The sequence below is a fragment of the Eublepharis macularius genome, chromosome 6 (assembly GCF_028583425.1).
Source record: "Eublepharis macularius isolate TG4126 chromosome 6, MPM_Emac_v1.0, whole genome shotgun sequence".
Lineage (NCBI taxonomy): Eukaryota > Metazoa > Chordata > Lepidosauria > Squamata > Eublepharidae > Eublepharis > Eublepharis macularius.
The window spans coordinates 115,520,144-115,544,312 of record NC_072795.1 but is presented as its reverse complement, the minus strand read 5'-3'; the positions used below and the strand labels follow the sequence as shown (position 1 = coordinate 115,544,312).

The 24,169-nt window shown below is 44.5% G+C and overlaps 1 protein-coding gene across 1 annotated transcript in view; it reads right to left on the bottom strand.

Annotated features, from left to right (window-relative positions):
• The window catches only part of CTNNA3 (catenin alpha 3), a 1,107,197-nt gene that overhangs the window by 996,077 nt on the left and 86,951 nt on the right, over window positions 1-24,169 (bottom strand). The window lies entirely within an intron of this gene.

Below are 24,169 nucleotides of genomic sequence, written 5' to 3'. Positions count from 1 at the left end.
GAGCCAATTTCTGGTTTCACAATAACCCTGGTTTCATGTATTGTCTGAACTGAGCCTTGGGTTTTGAAATCCTGTATTTACGGACAAAGTTTTTAGAATAAATTGAGATACAAAGTTCTAGGTGAATACACATCTGGTGAAGGATTTTGAAAAAATGATTTCTTCCATCACCAAATAAGAGGAAAAACACATTTTTGATTAATGGTTAGGGATTCTTGTTTTTAAAAACCTTTTGAAAAATCCATGCAAAAGTTACGGTATGTGATACATACAGCATTTGAGGCTTACCATCTTTGCAAGTCATATGCTGTGTATGTACTGCAGTCAATCAAGCATGAACACCGTATGTCAGTCACACTTTATCACATTATACTGTCTGCTTACTGCCATGGACAGCTTTAAATAGATCCTCAGTAGTCACATTCCAGGGAAATTAATTTTACTGTGAGTAGGAAATGTCTGATCGGAACCCAGGCTCTTTTTAAAACCATCCCTCTAAACTGTTTGGTAGATTTTTTAAGGCTCCTGCTTTGAGATTTCATGCTCTTTTCCTACCAAACTAAACTTAATAGGCTAACAGAGCAATCCTAAGCAGAGTTACACCGGTCTAAGCCCATTGAAATGAATGGGCTTAGACTGGTGTAACTCTGCTTAGGATTGCACTGTTAGTGGTTAAACTGCTACTCTAATACCATTACTGTAATCTGTACTGCTGACCAAAAGAAGTCCTTTGACGATGTCTTGCAGGCACCCCATAACGTATTTATTTTATTTATTTATTTCACATTTCTATTCCACCCTCCCTGCGAGTGGGCAAGCGGCGGATCGCAACTCATTAAAATACAATAAAATTCCATTTCCAAAAAACATTTAAAAACATCATTAAAATAAAAACATATTTCTAATTATGCAGTCAGCCTTACAAACTAAAACAGGATGGTGGGCAGCCTTCACAGGGGGGGTTAGATTTTATACACCCCTTGTTATTTCAGGCCAGCAGAGGCCCAGACCTCAGCCATGTGCCTGGCAGAACAGCTCTGTCTTACAGGCCTGGCAAAAAGATAGTAGGTCTTGCTGGGCCCTGGTCTCAGTAGACAGAGTGTTCCACCAGGTGGGGAGCCAGGACGAGAAGGCTTTGGCTCTGGTTGAGGCTAAGCGGGCCTCCTTGGGGCTAGGGACCACCAATAGCTGTTTATCTTCTGATCAGAGTGTCCCCCGGGGAATATTTGGGGAGAGATGGTCCCTGCTGAAATCTGACATCATAAAACCTTTTTGTATGGCCACAAGTCTCACTGGATAACAGAAAAGATGCCAAGTTTGCAGCACAGATTGTGTCAGTACCCAAACCTTGAACCTGATCCAGTACTCCACAGGCAACCAATGCAGCTCGTGTAACATCAGTGTTATATGCGCCCCATTTGGCACTCTCATAATAACATGCACTGCTGCATTTTGTACCAGCTGTAATCTCTGGGTCAGGCTCAAGGGCAGCCCCGCATAGAGCGAATTGCAGTAATGTAGTCTAGAGATGACCATTGCCTGGATCACTGTAGTTAAGTCACAGATTGACAGGTACGGGACAAGTTGCCTGCTCTGGCGCAGATGGGGAAAAAAGACCTGACAACCGTTGTAACCTGTGCCTCCATTTTCAGGGAGGCATCCAGGATCACCTCCAGGCTCCTAACCCTCAGAACTGGCACCAGCGGTGCCCCATCAAGGGCCGGGAGCCGGAGTCCCGAACCTAACCCACCCCCCACCCCACCCCCCAGTGGCTCAAGCACAGCAAGATCATGGTGGGGAGGATCATACAGCATCTATGAGCATTTTAAAGGAAATCAACACAGTGCACACTCTCAGAATGCTTCCCTTTTATAATAAATTTAATACAGAGTATCTCCAAGAGCAGACCTCTGAACCTTGCCCTCTTGAGAGACCCACCCCCATACACAATAAATGAAGTTTCCCCCTTCCCTGCTGAAATCTGAAATCATAAAACCTTTTTGTATGGCCACAAGTCTCATTGGATAACAAAAAAGATGCCACGTTTGCAGCACAGATTGTGACAAATGTGTATATATTAAAAAGAGCAACATGATGAAAAAGCTAGAACTGGACAATACGGAAAGATTCTCTTTTGCCTAGTCTTGAGGCTTGCTGGTCCTCAAGGCTGCACAGGCTATATTTTCATGGAAAACATTATTTATAATGTAATGTAATTACAATGTTACTGAATATTTTCATATTTTAATAGCAGTTGTACATCTTCTAACTCTAAGCTGGCATCCACTCACCAAGTTGTATTTTTATTTCTAACAGTATTTTGTACATGGGAATTGGGGTGGAGGGTAGGATAAGAAACTTTTATTACTTTTCCTTACACAGTGGTTCATTTGAGGCATTTTTCGTCTTCCTCTCCATGCATAGTGGACTAGCTAACAATATATAATGGAGACCACAGCAACATTTGCAATCATGTGAGTTCTTCCAGGACTGTGTTATTTTGTTTCCCATGTGGACTACATCAGCCTCAGTTCATCTGCTTTAGATCTTAGATTCAAGGCTGCTTGCCAAGTGAATTCCAGAGGCAACCATGGTTCCTAACTCAGACAACAGGTGAATTATTTCTCAGCAGCAACTATAGACCTGAGCAGAATTATGTCTTAATGCTTTTTCAGCAGTTGCTTTATGGCACCTTCGTAGGGTTGCCAGGTCCAGGTTCGGAAATTCCTGGAGATTTGGGGGGTGGAGCCTGGAGAAGGTGGGGTTTGGGGGGAGGGGCCTCAGTGGGGTATAATGCCATAGAGTTCACCCTTCAGAGCAGCCATTTTCTCCAGGGGAACTGGTCTCTCTTATCTGGAGATCAGTTGTAATTCCAGGAGATCTCCACCTACCACCTGGAGGCTGGCAGCCCTACACCTTCGCCACAGTTTGCAACAGTGAAAGTCAGCAGAGCTAGACAGTATTCAGTCTCAGCTAGTTGCTTGAATAATGTGAAGGAAGTCTCAAGAGGACAAGACTCCAAACTGAACATAGATAAGTGTTTTCTTTGCTGTGCTTGTTTGTTTTTGCCTGGAACGGGTAGGAAAAGGATTGGACTGGAGGAAGGGTGATGATCAACCACTACTTGTGCCAGGGGTCTCAAACCCAGGACTGTGAGCTGGGCCCCAGCACCTTTCTCCCTGTGCCACCCCAGCCTGAAGGGAGCCACAGGGCCATTCCAAAAGTAGTTACTCTGGGAATAGGACACCCAGCAGGGGGCAAGACAAGGCTGAGGCCGAGGCAAACAGCAGGACAGTTGGAGGCAGGGATACCAGGGGCATGATGTTTGCTGCACTGCTACATCACTTCCAGGGGGAAACTCTGAACTGATGTGGGATGGTTATAGAACTGCTGGAAACTCTGTGACGTAATAGAGCAGATGATGTCACTTTTTAAAAATGTTCTACCTCCACTGTTCAGAGCAACAGCAGGCAACTAAGGCTGCCAGAAGGAGTGGGAGGCCTGGCAGCTCTGCTGAAGCTATATAAGCTCTGCCTCTGCCTTTGCCTTGCCTTCTCCGTCCTTGCAACTTGGTCACTGTGAAAGGACTGAACACTTTCTGTTTATTGAACTTTGACGGGCTGCCTATCCATGATGACTATGCCACCCACCTCTGGCCTACTATTGGCTTATCTAATGCGACTTCCTATTTGCCCATGACCCCTCTGGCCGAATCATTTCAGTTTCATGCCCAGGGATGCTGGTTTAATTGGATTCCCCAGCTGGCCCTGACTACACACAAGAATCATTTTGCCGTGCCATTCTCACAAAATCAATCTACAGTAAACTATGCAAAGATGCACCTCTTTTTGCCTTTTCAATCTAGGTTGGTAACATTATTATAATTATTAGTAGGCACAGTGTTTATAGAACTAAGCAAAACAAATGATCTTAAAACAACTTTTTTTTTTTTACAATATATTCTTGAATCTTACCAGTAAAGACTGACATGTCTACCTTGGTGTTTTCTTCTCTACATCATCTGCAGCTGCCCTGCCCCCCCCCCCAACTGCAGTTTGAAATGACGCCCTTGACAACTTCAGATTCTGCTGTGATTTGCCAAGTCAAAATGAGTAACTAAAGCAGGTAGCAAGACCATTGTTTTGATACTTTGACTTTACTTCCTTGATGAATCCCTAAACAACTATAGCCACGGGCGGTCCATTGGAGAGATTCTGGGCCCTTTTCCTGATTTTTTTCAATTTTCATTTTTGATACAATCATACCACTAATCCCTTTTAGTGAAGATGCAAGGAAAAGCATGTAGACTGCACCTCTCTACCTTCAGCAAGAAGTGTAAAATGTTCCTTTAGTGTTCTGGATAATGAACACCAAGGCACTGGGATGAAGAGGCAGCTTTGGGGGCTTCTTGCTGGCTTTTCAGTGCCATGACTCATGAGGCATCTCATAGCTTGAATGCAGCTTGTTCTTTAATCTTGTATGGCCTGGGCAAAACAATACTCAGAAAAAAAAGAAAGAAAAGAAATTCGTGGCCTTGCTTTGCTGAAAGGGCAGTTTGGTCAATTGTGCCTACATTTTCTGGATTGGATCTCAAGGAAAGCCACAGAACTTGATAGCAGGAGATGAAGCATTAAGAGAAACACTTCTTGGGATGACTAATGGAAAGAAAAGGAACACGAGGGTTTAAAATATGCTAGCTCCGTGGCGTAAGTTCACTGACCATCTGACCATTTGGCTACCTTTTAAAACTGATAACTATAGCTATCTCATCTGCTGTATGCATTTCCTCCTGCCTGCCAAGCCAGCAGAGCCCTAGAGCACCTGGACATAAATAAAACTACCCATGACAGTGTATATTCAAGGTTCATTCAAAACAATTCTGCAGGGTATTTGCCAATACAAAGTAACTATAAGAAATAGTAAGTAGCATGGACACAACATTTGGGGCTAACCTCTGAGCACCTTTTATTCCCAAGATCACACTCTACACTAAACTGTTTTATTCTGGTCTGGAGGTAATCCATCAAGAGCATAGGCCACACTCCATAAAGTTTCCTATTGATCTGCAAAGCAATGGTGTGTATGTGTTGGGAGGGTTATCCATGGCATTGTATTGGTTAACATTTTGCCCAAGGGAAGCCTGTAGCTGATAAATCCTCCCTAAGCAATAGGGCCAAGTGCAAGTAATGGAAATTACTATAGAGGGTTTGGGGTGATATGGATTATTTCTGTCGGAGGAAAACAACATAAATATAAAGGACTGCTTGATATTTCATCTTTATTACCATTCTTTCCAGAGCAGTTGAATTTTTTAAAGAATTTTTATTGGTGCAGGGGGTTCTAAAAGAGAGAGAATTGCTTGAAGCCCTTTTAGCCATCCAATTCTTTTCCACTTTCCCCCAAAGATAGACTGTTTTCCATTTTTTCCAGAAGAGAAAGCCATTCGTGAAGTGAAATGTAATTACACATATAGTAAAATAAATATCAAAGAACTTTGCCACTTTTTACACAGGCAATATCAGAAAGGACATCATTCAGTGGCAGAGCAATATTTTGCATAGATGAGGATACCTCCTGCAATCAAACACAGAAGACAATACCAGATTTTCCCATCACCTCAAACATAAACCAAAAAAAAGTCAATTTTTTTCCTGCATTTCATAGGAATTACCTCTTAGTAGTGAGCAAACCAGCATTAAAATTTAAGCAACTTGATTTTAAAACCTTCTCTTTCAGGAACTTTCTCTTACAACTAAAAAAAGCCCCTTACTTCTAATCCAAAGAAAATGAGCAACACATTCAGGTTTCCCACCTGGCCCAGAACCATCCTGTGCTTGACCAGCCAGGGGCGTGGGGGTGTCTCTCTCGGGGATTTCCCATGTTGGATGGCCTCACCTCTGCATTCCTCTGTCTGGGGGGCAACATGGCCATGGAGAACTTTGGAAGGAGCGGCGGGCAGTGGCAGCCGAACTGGACTGAGACTAAGAAGATGCTCCTGTATGGCCAGGTGGTGGAGCATGCCGGTGTCACCCTCACCATAGCCAGAGGAGCCTCAGCCACCAGTCGCTGTCGGGCCTTTTGTCACATGACAGTGGAGTGGGTGTTAGCCCTGGGGAATGCCACGCAGATGAAGCTGTCCACCAATGAAGTTCTGGAATGACTCCTTTGGGCCAGCTCAGAAGGACATGTGTACCTTCATGGCCAGGAGGGCCCCATATGAGCTGGCAGTGTAGGATGGTTTGCCCAGAACAGAGGCAGTCATGCACGTGGCCATCTCTCCTGCCGTGGTGGGTGGCCTTGGCATTGAGGTCCTGATCAGTGAGCTCTTGACCGTGAGGAGTAGTGCAGGCCAGGATAGATGGGGGGCTGGGGCTCAGGGCCCCCCTCAGGCTCCTTGTACCCTCACTTCTCTCCTGCAGGTGAACTACTTGGCATGGATGCCACTCCAGAGCCATCAGATGCTGTTGGGGAGGGTACCACTGCATTGCAAGCTCTGAACTTAGCTGCCCCTCCAAAAAAACTGAGGGGGAAGTCAGGAGGAGAAGGGGCCAGCTGATGAGACAGACAATTGTAGTTTTGGGGGAGCAAACACAGCAGGTGACAAGGGTGAGGAGGCAGGGGAGGTGTCTCAGGGCCTGAGCGGCATGCCCAGGACCCAGAGGGCCCAGCCTGAGTGCCCAGTTTCTCCCCCACAGGGGCTTGCACATTGATGATCCCCGCTGAAGTGGTGGTGATCCCACTGTCATGGAGGCAGTGTAGCCATTGGGGAATGCTGGCGGAGTTGTCAGGGGAACAGCAGGGCACACACTCCTGGCTGAGGCTTTGCCACACTTTGTTGGCCATAGCCACCAGCATTACTCTCCCGTGAAACTCCTTAGGGAGCGGATGAACAGTACTACAGATACACAGGAACGGGGTTGCCAAAAGCACAGTGGGATTCAAGATTGCGCTGCCCATTTCAAGAATTCAATTTCTGAGAATTCATTCTAGTTGCAAAATCTGGAGTTTTTTCTAGATCTCTTTCACTCTGTTCAGCTGGCTTCCAGCTAAGTTATTAACCAATAAGGAAGTTTGTTGCTGTCTCTGGTGTAAAGTCCCTTCCAGTCAAGGGCTAAGACTGATAAGAACTTGGCTCAAGGCCTTTTGAGTTGTTGCTCTATATAAACATCTGCCTCCTGAGACCTAACCTTTCAGGTACAGTCACTTAGCTTTCCTTTTTAATTATACTGGATGTGGTCCTCATTTTACTGTTTTGAGGGTAACAGAGGATGAAGTGCTCTATGGTGCATGCATGGCCTCAAGGGGCATGCACAACTTGCTGTGCACTTTGATTGATGGTGTTGTGGCACATTCTGGCCGCAGTGAAGGAGAAGGGGAGGGGCTGGGAGGGCATGAAAATTTTAAAATCAAAATGGGGCTCCGCGTGTGGCTAAAGTTTAAGAAGTCCCATTATGTTATGTTTGTAAAAATGTAAGTGATTTTTTCAAGTTAGGAGGCATTAAATCACACATTTTCTTTAAAAAAATAATTCAAAGAATTTCTATATAGTCTACATCACAGCTCTAAAATATAAAAAGAAACACGAAAGCATCTAACATATTTACAGAGATAATTATTCTCAACGATTTTTTATAATGTAACTAAGCAAGTTTTTTTAGTTCCCTCAAAGAGAATGCACTTAGCAACATCTGAAACTTTCACTGTCTATACCACAAAATGTAAATGGAATATAGAGTTCCAAAAGAAAACATAGCGCCCCCCACCCCTCATGATGACTGGTATTTCATTTTCTAGCTACCACCACCTGTTGAAGGTTAAGAAAACTGAAAAACATGGAAGCGATAAGAGATTTTTGCAGGTCTTTTGCCAATGAGGAAGAAAGGTGCCTTCACTCAGATATAACTGCTGGAGCAAATTTCCTTCTCACATTGAGCTTAGAAACACAAAAAAGGGTGGGAATAAAAGATTTCTTCTTGCCTTAGAAAACAGACAGTCCCATTTGTTTGAGTTCTTACTCACAGACTTAGAAGTCTAACCTGAAATCCAATTCTGAGGGCTAGCATTTATCCTTTAAACCTTTCCTCTTTCAGTTTTTATGTTTAGAGTTTTATCCTCTTTTGACTAATATTTTTGACAGTCCTTGTTCCTAGACTATATTTTTTCTACCTCTCTCTTTCTTATCTGAGCACTAAACAGTGTAAAGGCAGGTATCAAAAGACGATGATGATATTTTGGACATTCACCTATAGCATAGCTCCAGGCACCCTTCAGCACTGAAGAGAAAACCAATCACACTAGACAAAGGACCCATCACACATGGTGCAGCACAAATAACAAGAGAAAAACTGCAGGAAATAATTAATTGAAACTATGCCTACTACCAAACTTTCTAGAACATTTATAAAGCAGATGCAGGGGATAAGGTACCCAGGTCTCACGAGGATTAGAACTTGTCTTTTGCAACGAATGGTGTTGTCCTGACAGGCACTCAAAACCATTTGTATATATCCTGTCTTTAAGAAGCAGCACTGAATAAAATGTACATTGGTTCTAAAAATAGCTGGGTTTGGTTCTTTATTTTGTATTACCATTCAAAAATGACACATGTCAGACTCAAAAAGGTATCCTTAGCAACACTGGAGGAGCCAGTGTAATCTGCAGAGCTTTGCAGCTGGTTAGAGGAAGACCAGGTTTTCAAATCTCTGCATGGCTATGAAACATTCTAGGTAAACTTGGTATATTTTAGCCTAACCTACCCCATAGAATTAATGTCAGTAACAAACAGGATGGCCCTTAGGCCCACTAGAAGGAGTGTGGGACACAAATGTGATAGATGAACAAGAGAACATCCATGATTGATTGGTTGGTTGGTTGGTTGGTTGGTTGGTTGGTTGGTTGGTTGGTTGGTTGGTTGGTTGGTTGGTTGGTTGGTTGGTTGGTTGGTTGGTTGGTTGGTTGGTTGGTTGGTTGGTTGGTTGGTTGGTTGGTTGGTTGGTTGGCTGGTTGGTTGGTTGGCTGGTTGGTTGGTCATCTGCTCTCTCTGCAAGTGGGCTCAGAGCGGATAACATCATATAGAACCACAATAAAAACACATTAAAAATGCAAGATTCAATAAAATATATAACTCTATATGGCAGCCCATATTGCTTGACCTAACCAATACATCCCATGGGGTGGAAGCTGGTAAACAATATTAGGCAAGTCGGTGGAAAAGCCGCAGTGAGGGGGGGTTCAATCCCCCCTCAATAGGAGACCGGCAAGGAGCTTGCCCACACCCCAAACTCAACCATATTCCTGGCAGAATATCTCCATTTTACAGGCCCGGCAGAAAGATAGCAAATCCCACTGGACCCTAGTTTCAACAGACAGAGAGTTCCACCAGGCTGGTGCCAGGACAGAAAAGGCAAGGCTGAGCATCCTTGTGGTTGAGGCAAGGCGAGCATCCTTGTGGCCTTGGACCACCAGCAGCTCTATCAGCCAGAGTGCCCTCTGGGGAACATATAGTGAGAAGCAGTCCCACAGATAATCCTAGTCCAATAAGGGCTAGGTTAACAACAAAACCTTGAACCTGATGCCCAACTCCACTTGGAACCAGTGCAGCTGGCACAAAACAGGTGTTATATGTGCCTTATATGGTCACTCCATGAGGGGACAGCCAGCCAGGGACGAATCTAGGGTTGCCAGCACCCAGAGTAACCCTAGTCTGTGCGTGTACGCTCCCGGTGCTGCGTGATGATGTCATTTCAGTGACATCATCACGCAGGGTGGAGCAGCAGAGGCAGCGTGCGGGGCTGGGAAGCCACCCACACCAGGCATTCGCCTCCCCGCAGGTGAATGGCGCAGGCGGCCTCACAGCCTCCTGCGCTGCCTTTAACCTGCCCCGCAGGACAGGGGGCAGCCGGCTTGCCATGCACCCCCTGTTCTGCGGGGCAGGCAAAAGGCAGCACGGAGGGCTGCAAGGCTGCCCGCGCCATTCGCCTGCCCCACAGGACAGGGGGCAGACGGCTGCCCCCTGTCCTGCGGGGCAGGCGAATGGCGCAGGCAGCCGTGCTGCCTTTTGCCTGCCCTGCAGGATGGGTGAATGGCGCGGGCAGCCGCACTGCCTTTTGCCTGCCCTGCAGGACAGGGGGCGCACAGCAAGCCGGCCACCCCCTGTCCTGTGCAGCAGGTGAATGGTGCGGGCAGCCGTGCTGCCTTTTGCCTGCCCTGCAGGACAGTGGGCATGCAGCAAGCCAGCCGCCCCCTGTCCTGCGGGGCAGGCAAAAGGCAGCGCGGGGGGCTGCAAGACTGCCCGCGCTGCTGCCCACGTGCTCCCGACAGCTGCGAGGTTACCCGCGCGCTCCTGGGGGGCTGCAAGGCTGCCCACGCTGCTGCCCATGCGCTCCTGGCAGCTGCTCCCGACACCCCCTCCCTGGCGGCGCCAGGGGCAGACTACCCCCCCTGCCCCCCTCGATCCGGCCCTGCAGACAGCTGCAATCTGGACCACTTGTAATTTCTGGACCAGACCCAAGAGAAGCCCTGTGTAGAGCGAGTAATCTAATCTGGAAGTGACCATTGCCTGGATCACTGTCATTAGATCATGGGTCAAAAGGTAAAGGACAAGCTGCCTGGTCTGACACAGATGGGGAAAAGGTAGACCTTAAATTCTCTAACCTGGGCCTTCATTGATAAGGAGGCATCCAGGATCACCTCCAGACTCCTAACTGTCAGAATGGGTGCAAGCAGCGCCCCATCGAGGGTCAGAAGCCAGATTCCCAAACTCAACAGCCCACAACCCAAGCACAGGACCTCCGTGTTCGCAGGATTCAATTTCAGTCAACTCTGTTTATATCTTTCCTGCTACTACACTGATTGTATTTCACTCGTACTTATAGATCTGTTCTGGCTAATAATTTGTTTCTAAGTACAACTCAAAGTGCTGTACACTGCCAAGGGCAAGGATATCAAGGTCGAGTTACTCCCATATGACCCTTCCCTCACTTTAAGATCTTCTGTTACCCTTCTCCTTTAGAAGGATAGTGGCGCACGGCTACCATTAACAGGGCCTTGTTGGTAGCAGCTTCCACATGCTGGAACTCTCTCCTCTCTAGCTTTATTCCTTAAAAGTCATACGTCAATGAGAACTAAAAACATTTCTGTTCACCCAAGTGTTTGGATGATGCCTCATTGATTTCCAGCTGTTTCTGTACAAGAATAGTTATTCTCTTTTCTACTTTATTACTATTATTATTGACGTTATTGCTTAATGGAGATTGTAAACTACCTTGAAGATCTGCACAGATGGAAACAGGAGAGAAAAGTTTAAATAAAGCTATATGTAATTTTATGTTCATTTTTCTTTTGATTATGAGCCAGTTTGGCAGGAACTTCTGTTTTATTTCTGAGTAGTGCTTAATACAATTTTAACTGTTTAAAAAAGGAAAAATAATAACTATTGTAATTATTATAACATGTGTGTTTTGCCACTGACCTAAATATATACTTGAATATAACAGGGAAGAATACAGAAGTGACACTTAGGAAGTGGAGCCTTTCCCAGTCACTCTTACTAGTTTTTTAAAAAATATTTCTGTGCTGCCTTTCTACCCAAAAAGGGTTTCCAAGGCAGTGAACATCAAAACATTAAAACATTTCAACATTAAAACAGCGTTTAAAATATATACAAAATAATTAAACAATTCAATGAAACATATTAACACAGAAACACATATAAACACAAACACAACCAGGGAAGAGGGTACATTAGGGAGTAGAAGTCAATGATAGAGGGAGACAAGTGACGGACTTCCAAAATTTCAGCACCATGAACATGTTTCTTTATGGGAAGAGCAACTACATCCAGAAAAGATGTCCCAATTTCTTAGCCAAACCTTCCCCTCAGCAGTAGCACCTCCATTTTGTCAGGATTAAATTTCAGTTTGTTAGCCCTCATCCATTCAAAAACTGCTTGCAACTCAGCCCAAATCTCTGGATGACATCTCACAGAAGCTTTACATAGATATTGAAAAGCATGGGAGACAAGATGGAACCTTGCAAGACCCTAGGCCAGAGGCCAAGAGGCAGAGCAACCGTCCCACCGCACCGCACATTGAAATCTACCTTCAAGGTAGGACCAAAACACACCACAGAACAGAGTCTCTCCCAGTCCCAACCTCAAAAGGCAGTCCAAAAGGATACCATGATTGATGTTATCAAAAACTGTCAAGAGGTTCAGGATAATTAACATGATCACATTCTCAGTACAGATCACCCACCTGAACAACCATGGCCATTTCAATCCCATAATCAGGCCTGAAAACAGATTGGAATGGATCTAAACAATCCGCTTCGTTCAGGAATCCCTGAATGTGCCCAGCCTCCCATCATTCAACTACCTTGCTCAAAAATGATACTTTTGAGACTGAATAGTAGTTATTCTTCTGGGTCCAGAGTAAGTTTAAGGAGAGGATGCACCACTGCCCTATCCAGGGAAGGAACAACCGTCCTTTCTCTCAGGGAGGCATTTTATCTCGCAGACCCCTCCCCACAGAGTTAAGCAGCCAGGAGGGGCAAGGGTCATACAAGGATGTGGTAGATCTCAAACTTCCAAGAACCCCATCAACATCCTCAGATTGGACACAACTGGACATATCAGCTCCATAGGACCATCTGATATTGTCACTGCTAATGTAGAGTCCAAGTCAGAATGAATGCAAAAGATTTTATCTGTGTTGTTTAGCAAAATGATCTCAGGGGACTGCAGTGCAGTCCATCTCTTTCTGTAGGCCAGATCCCAATAGTCCCTGACCACCAGAAAAGTTCCACAGGTCTACACTGCACAGGTGCAATGGTGGTGGGGAAATATTGTTTCTTTGCCGCCATCACCACCACAGAGTAGGCTTTAAAATGAACTCTAGCCTGTGCCTTGTCAGATTCATCCCAAGTCTTTTTCCACTGTTGCTTTAGCCTCCCTTGTCTTTTTATCTGCTGCAGTCCCTCAATAAACCAAGGGGCTGCCCATGCTTTTAGACCTAAGATTGGATGCCTCAAAGGAGCGATCATGTTGATCACATGGGTCATTTCCTCATTCTAGACATCAACACAGGCATCAACAGTAACACTGACCACATCAGCAGGAAAAACCCCTAATGCCAGCTGGCAACGAGATCCAACAGGCTATAGGGGCACATTATCTTAATCACTTACCTCTGTGGAGTCATGGTGTCCTTGTAATTCTAAACCCCATTAAGTAAAGACCTGTCCATGACAAGGGGACCATCTTCAATCCCATCACCTTCTTCCTGCTCAGAGTAGAACACCACCTTGGGTATTTATTGAGAGCCTAATCTCAGACTACTAAATTTTTATGTCCCTCACATATCCAGCTGACAGACACGCTCTGGGAGATCTGTGCTTAGAATTTAATTCCAAGGCAGACATGGTCCTGATTTGGACCAGAACTGGAATGCAGGTGGAGAAGGGGCTTAAACCTAAAATTTTCCCATTCCACAGTTTCCACAACCTGAAACAACCCCACAAAGCTGCTAATTGTCCTGTTGGGAAAACTGAAATATCCTGATAGGTTAACACATTAGGTTCCCCAAGAGGGGAAACAGTGGCTCCCTGGAACCATTCCAGATCAGGAAATTGGTCGAGGCTAAAGCCCCCTCTCCCTTTGTACCACAATCCCAATCCAAGATGAGCCCATGTATGCCTGGGAATTAAGTTCAAAGCACAGGGCTACCAGAGTATGTCTGTCAGCAGGGTAAAAGGACTTTGTAACATGTGATAAGCCCTAAGGACATGAGTCTTAGCAGAGCTCTCCATTTTGACAGAGAAACTTGTCTGCTTTATTGGAGCTGTCAGGTTCCGTAGGTGCTGCTTCTGGATCTAAATTTGTTACCTCTTGCCTTGCATCTTAATCCCCAAACACATGCTATCTGCAGATGCCATTAAATGCAAGCTATTTATAAATACTACCACCCACCCCTGGCTAATACTAGAAATCTGCTTGCTTCTAATCCATCCTATAGGGCAATCATCCAGGGCCCTTCAGGTCCCACCTCACTGGTAAAGAGTAAGTACCTACATTAGAATTAGCCATTTACCAAGCCTGCACTGATCATGTAGATATTAATTTCAACATAGCATTAGTAGACTTTTAAACAAAAATGCCATAATGCCAATACCTTATCAAATATTACTGGAAGCATCTCTGTGGCTAAAATCAGATGTCACATGGCATCATGGTTTAATCAAACTAACATAAGACACTCCACAAACTTTGGTTTGTTGGGGTCCATCAACCAGTGCGTGAAGCTAGTTCATTAACTGCAATTATGCTTTTGTGCGATGTGTGAATGCAGAATGGCTTGTTCCCTGGTGTTGCCCTCTCCAGGAACAGAACGAGGGTGATACAACCACCCTTTGTCAAGGCAAGACAGTATCTGAGTGATCCTCTGCAAGCTCTATCTATAGGATAAACCATAGTTATAGCTGCAGTTCAAGAACACTTCCCTGGAAATGAGCCCCATTGAATAAAATGGGACTTTCTTTGGAATAGACCTGTTTAGGATTGCTGTCTTTGTGTAACATCTGTACAGAACCATTCTCTGTCCCACAAATGATTTCTCCATGAAAGATGGTAAGGACAAACACATTTTGCTCTCAGTAGCTAAGTTTTAAAAAAGGACTGTTCATGTATAATTGAGAAGTTACTTAGAAGTAGAGTATAACTACCTTCAGTTGCATATTGATACTTAAAGCTGTGCAACACACAATACTCGATGAGTATTATGCTGCTAATCTTCAAAAGTTTTGTCTCAAAGTGTCTCCTGAGGCACAAACCTTCAGAGCTATCTTTAACACATTTTTTCCTTCCACATGCAAGCTGTTGCCCAGCCTGCTGTGCTGTGTCTTTCTCGTCTTCAGCTTCAATATCTGTCCCTTTATCCACTCAACAAGATGCAAACATAGATATTTTCTTTCCCTTCATCATACGGTTGTTTGAACATTCATCTTTATGATCAGAGTACTCCTGAAACCTTCCCTATTGACTGTGTGGATATTTCTCCCTCAGCCCAAACTGCTTGGAACATTTTTTTTTTTTTTTGCAGAAGTGCATATCTAATTTTTGCAATGAAGGATTTTCCAAATGTTGGTTTGCATCCTAGAATAAGTGTGAACAGCAAAAGCACTCTTTAGGTTTCAAATATTTGATTCAAAGATTGAATGTCATTTAGAGTGAACAGATGAACAGCCCTGCTTCACCCACTGGAGTGCAAACAGAGCTTTGCACCCCAGCAGCATCTTACATATAAAAATAGAGAAGAGCTTACCATTCCTGTTTCTCTGAGGGCCAAGCTACACATGACAAATGACACTTGAACGGCAAGTGGATTGAGTGGAGGGCAAGTGAACAGGGAGAAATACACTTGCCGTTCAAGTGTCATTCGTCATGTGTAGCTTGGCCCTGAGTGCCTATATGCACGCAGCATGTTGGGATGGGGAGAAAACAGGGCTAGCTGATGCCCTACAGAGATTCCACTGCTTCTTGAACTGGATGAAGCCCATCCAGTACAACGGATACAACTTTTTTTGGTACTAAAAAGAAGATGAACAACAGTCTTGCTCCATCTTCTGGATACCTGATTTCGCACAGCAAAAATGTGCTCTGAATAGTTCAGTTGGACTGACAAATGCTTCAGTTGTTGTTTATCTTTTTAAAGATCTGCACAAAGAAGTGGTCATGGCATATTCTTATACAGACCTAAAATAGCGCTTTTTAAATAATTCATGATCAATTAAAAATCTTTCACTGCAGACAAATTAAAAACCTCTTTTATCACATATTATCAGCCTGAGGGTATACAATTAAAATCAAACAAGGGCCTTAACGTCTAAATCAGAGTGGAGAGATATTTTTACATGTTCTAAAGTTCTGTTTTCAGTTATGATGCTGCCTAACTATCAGAGATCTTTAAGCAGAAGCAAAACTTCCTTTGAATTTCAGCCAGTAATGCCACAGGCACGCTAAAGGCACCACCGACATTAGGAACACTGGTTGTATCAGTAATTTCTTTGTCTGTCAAGAAATTGCACTCTGAAGCTGAGTATTATATTATTCTATATGTTGCTGTTCTTTAAACCTCCCTGGTTTCCCCAATTGTCTAATTCAGAGATCACCAACATGGTGCCCATGGGCGACATGGCACCCACTGACTCCATTTCTGACAACCACAAAGTGTTGGAAAGTGTGTGGTGCCATATGGGGCTTTTGTCCAGCAGAGCTTCTGACTGGCCATTGGAGATCTTTAAAAATGTTGCTTCAGCAAAAGCTGCCACTATAGCACAAGGATCTTGACTGCGTGATTAAGGTAAGCTGTGAGTATGCAAGAAAATATTTTTAAAACAGTAAGTTCATTTTAAAAGGCATCCTGTTAAACAGGACTTCTGCCTGAAATGGTAAAGGGTTACTATTCGAGTTATGTATTACCTCACTCCCTGACATTGGGAGTGTGACTGGCTTAGCCTTCTGCAGTAGTGATTTTTTTGTCGCTGCGCCCACCACCCTGTGTCTCAGGCAGGGCCAGCACACCCATTGAGGCCAGGTAGGCGGTGGCCTCAGGGCGCGGGGTGCCGGAGGGGGCGCTGGAGGAGGCCCAGGAGCACGTGCCATGGAGCTGCAGCCTCCTAGCCCTCCTGCCCCGTGCCACTGCCACCAGCATACGCCCCCGGCCAGGCGCAGCAGCCGCGGGAGAGCTCGGAGGCCACCCATGCACCATCCCAGCCGCCCACTGCAGCGATCGGGCCAGCAGCACGGGCACACCTGTGATGACATCACACATAACATCATCACACGGGATGGTGTGCGTGGGCGCCCAGCCCACCAGCCGGCTGCAAGCACCGAAAACCCTGGTGCCGCTGCTGGTCTCAGGATTCCAAAAGTGCTTACAGGCTCAAAAAGGTTGGGGACCCTAATCTAATTATTCAAAACAGTTTTAGGATGAAATTGTCTTGCATTATATGGCAATAGTCACTTAAATCCCATACTGTTGTGATTTCAAAGAAGGTAGGGTGAATGTGTTTAGTTCTACAATGTTAGCGTGACATCTCAAAAAGCCATCAAATTGTCCATTGATATTTTAGTCCCAAGGCCTGCTGGCATATAACTGCAAGTCAACCCCTTCACAAAATCTTGGTTCCAGTGTTATAGTTTTGATGGTACATGGCAGTGCTTTCTGTCTGCCTTTCTCTCTCATATATACACACACCATCCATATGTGTTCCCTTGTGCAAGGGAGATCAACATACTGCGGGACTCCAAAAAGAGCCCTGTATTTGGCTTAGATCAACATTCTAGACCCTACATCAGATGAAAAATGGACTAGGTAGGCAGTGGTCATAAAAAGACCAGATTACACTAGAATTACAGAGTAGAAATCCCTGTAGAAAATAACAGGGGCTAAATCATAAGTATACGTTTTTCATGTACACGCTATTTTTCAATTGTTTACACTCCCAGTAACTGAGCCTGAGAATGGCTTCCCCAAGTCTGTCTAGTGAACAGCTAGACAGGCATGCAGAGAGATTCTCCAGGTCTCCTTCCAACACTATAGAGCCACAGTGGCTCTCAACTGTCCAATTCTGGGGGGGGGGGGGGCCTTCATGTGAAGGTTGTACTGCTGTCTTAAGCGGGCGCCTATTGTAAAATATTTGACCTACAATGACACCATGAATATCAAAAAATATAACCATTCCTTCATAACTCATTGCAAAGTCCCTCAGCAATTCCATTTTTCTCCCAAGTATGCCAGTATTGATAAACTTCTTTGAAAGAGCTAGGTCTACAGCTGAGTTAGGTATTCTCGTTGTACCCAACGTTCCAAACCAATGCAGTTACTGTACTAGCACTAAAAGAGGTTTCTATAAGATGGTTGACAACTAGCAACGGATGTAATCCACAACTCTGAATTAAGTTCTCCAGAAATGTGAAGCTGTGTTTCAGCTCTAATTTGATTTTGGTCGTTTTTCCCGGAACGAAAAAGCTCCTCTTGTCAGCCAACCGAGCAGAGCAATGGTGTTACCCAAAAAGCAACCTGCACTGAACACACTGATCTCAGGAGAATGTGAACGCATCTCTAAAAGAACAGTAGGGTGGGCAGCAAGCAGTTTCAGAGAATTTACTGCTGCCGCTCAAATGAACAGTCACCTCCCTACTTGGCTGGCAATGTTTTTTGAAATGTTCAAGAAAGAGCTGCACAGGGGGCGGGGATTCACACTTGCTGCAGACATGAAGACTGCCTCCACAAATTCCTCTTCCAACTTTTACACACATCATCATTCAGATACAGAACTGACTGTGCATTTGGTGTCAGCATTTTCTAAATAAGACTGTGAGATTTGTTTTATCTCAGTCACTAGAAATAAGAACGTCCATGTAGCACAGATTTGCTATATATCAACTTCCATGTAACACAGATTTGCTATATATCATCTTCCATGTAACACAGATTTGCTATATATCCACTGCTTGGTTAAACATTGGACTGCTGTGGACACTCCTCCCCTGCCTGCTGCAAATAATGACTTGTTGTTTATCATGTAGTCATTCATCAAAAGGCAGCTAACTACTCATTTCTGGAAAGTGAAACAAAATGTATAAAATATGTCTATATCCTAGTAGATGCACACATGCCCTGAACTGGATAGCCCAGGTGAGCCTGATCTCATCAGATCTCAGAAGCTAAAGAGGGTCAGCTTTGGTTAGTAATTGGATGGGAGACCTCCAGTGAAGACCAGAGTTGCAGAGGCAGGCAATGGCAAACCACCTCTGTTAATCTCTTGCTATGAAAACCCCACCAAGGGTTGCCATAAATCAACTTTGACTGGAGGGCACTTTCCACCTCCAGACATACACAAAAAACATACCCCCCCTCCCCAATATTCCCTTCTGTTTCTACAAATTATTTAAGGCCCTCCCAAAATGTAAAGTATCTAAATAAGGCTATCAATCCATTAAATAATTTGTCATTGGTTTAATGATCTGTCTTTTGATCAATTAAATTGAAATAAGTGTGCATATTACCAATATAGCAATACAATCCTAAACAGAATTACACCCTTCTATAAAAGTCAATGGGTTAAGAACAGTGTAAATCTGTTTAGGATGAATGGCACCATAGGTGCTTTTGTGAATTTTCTAAGGAAAATTTAATTTGTAATTTACAACTTAATACACAAGATCTACCTCTCATTGTTAGCGTTGCCAACTCCAGGTTGGAAAATTCCTGGAGATTTGGGGTGGAACCTGAGAAGGGCAGGGTTTAGGGAAGGGGGGACCTCAGTGCTTATTTTATTATTATGCTTATCTTGATTTATATCCCACTTTTCTCTCTGATCAAGGACCAAAGTGACTTTTCACATCATCCCCCCCCCCCCATTTAATCTTCAGCCTTGTGAGGGTAGTTTAGGCTGAGAGTTTGTGATGGGCCCAAGGTCACCTGGCAGGCTACCATGGTTGAGCAGGGAATTTAAACCTAGTCATCTCAGGTCCTGGTCTGATACTCTAACCATTATACCATGCCAGCTATCAGAGGGGCCTTAGAGTCCACCCTCCAAATCAGCCATTTTCTGCTTACTGGTCTCTGTAGTCTGGAGATCAGTTGTAATTCTGGGAGATCTCCTGGCCCCACCTGGGGGCTGGAATCCTACTTGTTAGAATTAAAGGTTCCTTTTCATTCTATATTATACTAACAGACCAGAAACAAAATTGTTTCACAAAATAAACAAGTAACTTTCCTATAATCCTCAACCTAAACAATTTAAAACAGACCTCACCAGATAAATCTGTTTATGTTTGGTAAATCTAAAATACTTAATGCTAAACCATAAAGTATACAAAATATAAGGCTCAGAAATAAATTGAGAATATGTTGGAAAACACTGTCACCTACTGGCAGGTTTTTAAAAAATAGGATACAAGAAACACCAAACATACTGTATCAGTTCATATAGCTTCCAACTACATGCGCCAGTTATTCTAAAATAGTCAGCACAGGAAAAGGGTGATCCAGATTACTCTAGCTGATGAAATGGTAACAGAGAGCAAACTTGTATACGGTTATTGGCAGATCCATTCATTTAAATCTAGGTCTGCCCTAGCAATGTATAAAGCAGGAGATGGAAGGTCTCATTTTTAGAGTAAAAGAATCTGAATCCAGTTCTTCAGAATATCAGAGACATGTCATTCCTTTCATCATTTACACATTATTTGTAAACCGTCAGAGTATAAATATTTTAAGTAATGCATATAAAAATTGCAGACCCACACTGAGTACCTGCATAAAAAGAAACATTTTGAAGCACATACATGTCTTTCTAATGCACATAAACCAAGTACAGTTCCCCAACAGCCAATCAGATCTCCAATAGCCAATCAGAAGCCCCAATGGGCAAAAGGCCCAAATGGCCTCACCCACGTTTCTATACATACTTGGCGGGTGGTAGGAAAAGTGTCAGCAGGTACCACATTAGAGAGTGCTGAGATAATTCACAGTGCAATCCTATGCAGAGTTACTCCAGTCTAAGCCCATTGAAGTCAATGGCCTTAGACTGGAGTAACTCTGCATAGGATTGCACTGTTAGTCTGAGTTCAGCCACTGAAGGAGGCATACCAAATCAGGAGTGAATGAAACTGATAAGTACCACTTCCAATTAGCAGACTAAATACAAACTGTTCTTGCAATAGAAGATATGTTTTTCCTCACAGGACATTCTTCCCATAGTGTTTCCAATAGTCATCAATGGCTTAGGGAGACTTTTCTTATTTTTCTATAAGCAGCCTCTCATCCTACCAGCATTGCTTGAGCTAGTTCTGGTCTCTCTGAGACTGAATGTTTTTGGATTCTTTGTGATGCATTGGCAAATGACACAGGACAGGGCTTTTACCATTTTGTTCCATCACCACTCACATGCTGTTCAAAAGCCTGTCTACTGATGAAAGAACTTCTTGCATCAGGGGAAGGGTCCCTGTACCAGATGAACATGTGAGAGACAACAGAACAAAATGGTAGGATCCAAGGAGCGGTTACTATGTGACTGAATTGCATACGAAGCTGTGATTAATTTGCTATTGTTGTTAGAATGTAAAAATGCCATTCTATTTGGCCAGCCTGTGAAGATTTTCCCTGTCCCTGGTGCTAGTGCTAGTTTATACCTGTCTGTTGACTCTCTACTTGCCCTGTAAGTGAGTTACAGTGCAAACCTATCCAGAGGTACTTACTGAAATCATTGGGCTTAGACAGGAGTAACTGCATACAATTGTTCTGGTAATGTCACAGCATTGAGATTCAACCAACCATCAGCTGAAGGCACACAAATTCCTCTCCTACTGTTACTGCTTTCAGTCCTCAGAAAGACCATTCCAGGAGTCATAAGAGCCACATAGACAAAAAGCCACGTGGGTCAGGAAGTTGCAATAAGGAGGTGAAAGAGGGCAAAACTACTGCCCTCTTTCATAAGTGCAGCTCTGCTGATTAACAATCTTTCATTCACAAGTTAATTAACGGAGTCACAGCAAGAATCCACTCTACCTGCTAGGCAACTCTTGTCCTTGAGCAACAAATGCCTCCCCATACGTACTCTTCAATGCTGTCTGCCTTCTGGGGGTACCAAACACCTTGCCTCTGCAAGCAAGAATTTTAATTGCCTATAAACCAGGGCCCTTTCTCCTACATGTCTCATGTACTAAGGATGGCAAATGTGTTCCACAAATTGGACTATCAATTTACACTTGTGTTTCTCTGCCAAAATTCAAAGCCCTTTTTCTTTACTCGAGCACACCTGCTACTTCCCTGCTGCAGTAGTGACCTCTTTTTCAAGTTCTGGTAGTCTTTGAACAATGCGGTGAAAGAGTTCTCAGGAGATCACCTCCTCACAATCCACTCCCATGGATACTTAAGAGACCATCCCCAAACAGGGACCCCATAGGGACCCCCATGGGTCCCTTAACCCCTAAAGGTCCTCTGCCTAAACTCCCAGAGAACTGGATAGAATGCCAGCTTGATATTAAAAGTGAAAGTGCCAGGAATTCCCCTGGATCCTCTAAAAAGGGAGTCGTCCACTTGTTGGAATGATCTATGGCATACATTGATAAAAGGCCTTTTGTCTCAAGACTAGAGCTCCCTCACTCCCTGGCTATGAACAACTGATTCAAGCTTGCTAGACTGCTACTGAAGCTCCTGACTCTGCCAAAACCCCTCCACTCTCCAACTTGATGACATCAAGCTCCAAGGCAGAACTTTCAGCCTGGACACATCTCACCGGCACCCCTCTTTCATCCCAACTTCATTTTATAACCCATCAGTATTCCTTGTCCGGGGTCTGAGGCTCTGCCCCTGGACTTAGCAGGAGAAGGGGAGGGGAGACAGCCAGGTGACCACTGCTCAGCCGTTCAGGCAGACATCATGGACCTGCCATGCCTAGCAACAGAAAACAGAAAAGGAACACCCAAGAGTCAAACAGGACAGGGGGAAGCCAGCTAGCCCCACCCTCCAGTGGGAGACTAACAGTCCCAACAGGGGGAGTAAGGACAGCCAGGAGGGGACCAGGGCAGAGGGAGAAAGCACAAGAGATTAGGGACAGCCAGCCATCAGCCAGACAGCAACCTTACTGGCAGGGCAGCAGAAGCAGCACAGGGCCATGTCTCAACCTGCAAACAGGGAGGAGGGGAATAATAGGGACCAGCTGAGGCTGCTGGAAGCTCCAAACAGAGGAGGCTTGGCAGCCAACGAGGAAAGCACAGCTGTAGCTGCCCAGGGGTCTGAAGCTCGGAGCAGAGGAGGCTTGGCAGCCAGCCAAGAAAGCACAGCTGTAGCTGCCCAAAGCAGCCAAACTAGCTACTCCAGGTACAGCTTCTTGAGGCAGCCAAGGCCAATGTTAGAGGGCAAAAGAGGGATGTGGCTGGCAGATGGGGCCAGGAATGAAGGAAAGGGTATAAGGGAAGTCCACCCACAAGGCAGGGTGAGTTGTTGTGTAGAAGTGTGGTGAGGGAGGGAGGGAGGGAGAATGAGAGAACAGCGGAGAGGAGGTAGAGGAAAGAGGATGAGGACTAAGACTGACAGCTGGATGGGGACAGCTGTCAGGGAAGGCAGCCGGGGCAATGTCAGGTTGAAGGGACCTGCAAGTGGATTGAGAGGGTGTGTGAGGTATACCCCCCTCCTTCCACAGAGAAGGATGTCACCGATTCCCTGAAGGTCCTTTAAGGCTGAAGTCAGGCATGCTGGCGTCTCACAGGGCGGCGCCCTTGGCAGAACCTGACAGTCCTATCCTCCAACCTCCCCTCATGGGACAACTTGGGCAATTTTTTTCAAACTCTCCAATAAGTTTCAACCCTAAATTCAATCCCATCCTGGAAAAGCAACTGCCTCTCTGCTGATATAATTAAAAATGTATAGATCATCCTCCATCTTTTTAGCTTGTTTTTGGACCCCAGCCTGATTCCCCAGCCTTATGGCTGGTTCACTTTCTGGACCTCTGTTCATTGGCTAAAATCACTGAGCTTTCCATTCCTTTAAACCCTTGAATTTCATCCCTGGAACTGCTTTTTATCACCCATCTTTGGACTAGACTCTCTTCAGGCTTATATGTTTTCTTTTCCACCTTTATTCCCCAAAGCACCTCCAGGTTGATACCTGGCCCTCTTTCCCCAGTTTTTTCCTTGATAAACAACAGCTCATAAGTGAGTAAGGTTATTTAAAGGTTTTGTATTTGTTTATTGTATACAACTGTTTTGTTGTCAAATTTTGCTATTCTTGCCATTTCATTTTCCATTTCATATCTTCTCAGGGGAATAAAGATCTTGCTTATTTAAGTGCTATTTTCTTCCTTGTTCTTTTGGAGCACTGTCCTGAATCGGGATGCTGGTATACATAGGCAGAAGAGTCTAAAGTTAATTGCCCAGGTGATGTGTGTTGGGTCTTACACATGTAAAAGACTCTTTGCATCTTACAGCCCCTTCCCAGATACCTGTATGTGTAGCATCATTAAGGGAATTATAGCTATTATTCTTTTGCCATAGTCCTTAACTTCCACTAGTTATGTCACTTGACAAATCCTAGTGATAAGCCCATTCACAATAATTGGACCCAGAACATTATTAAAGATTAAATCCTGTGGACATATACTTGGC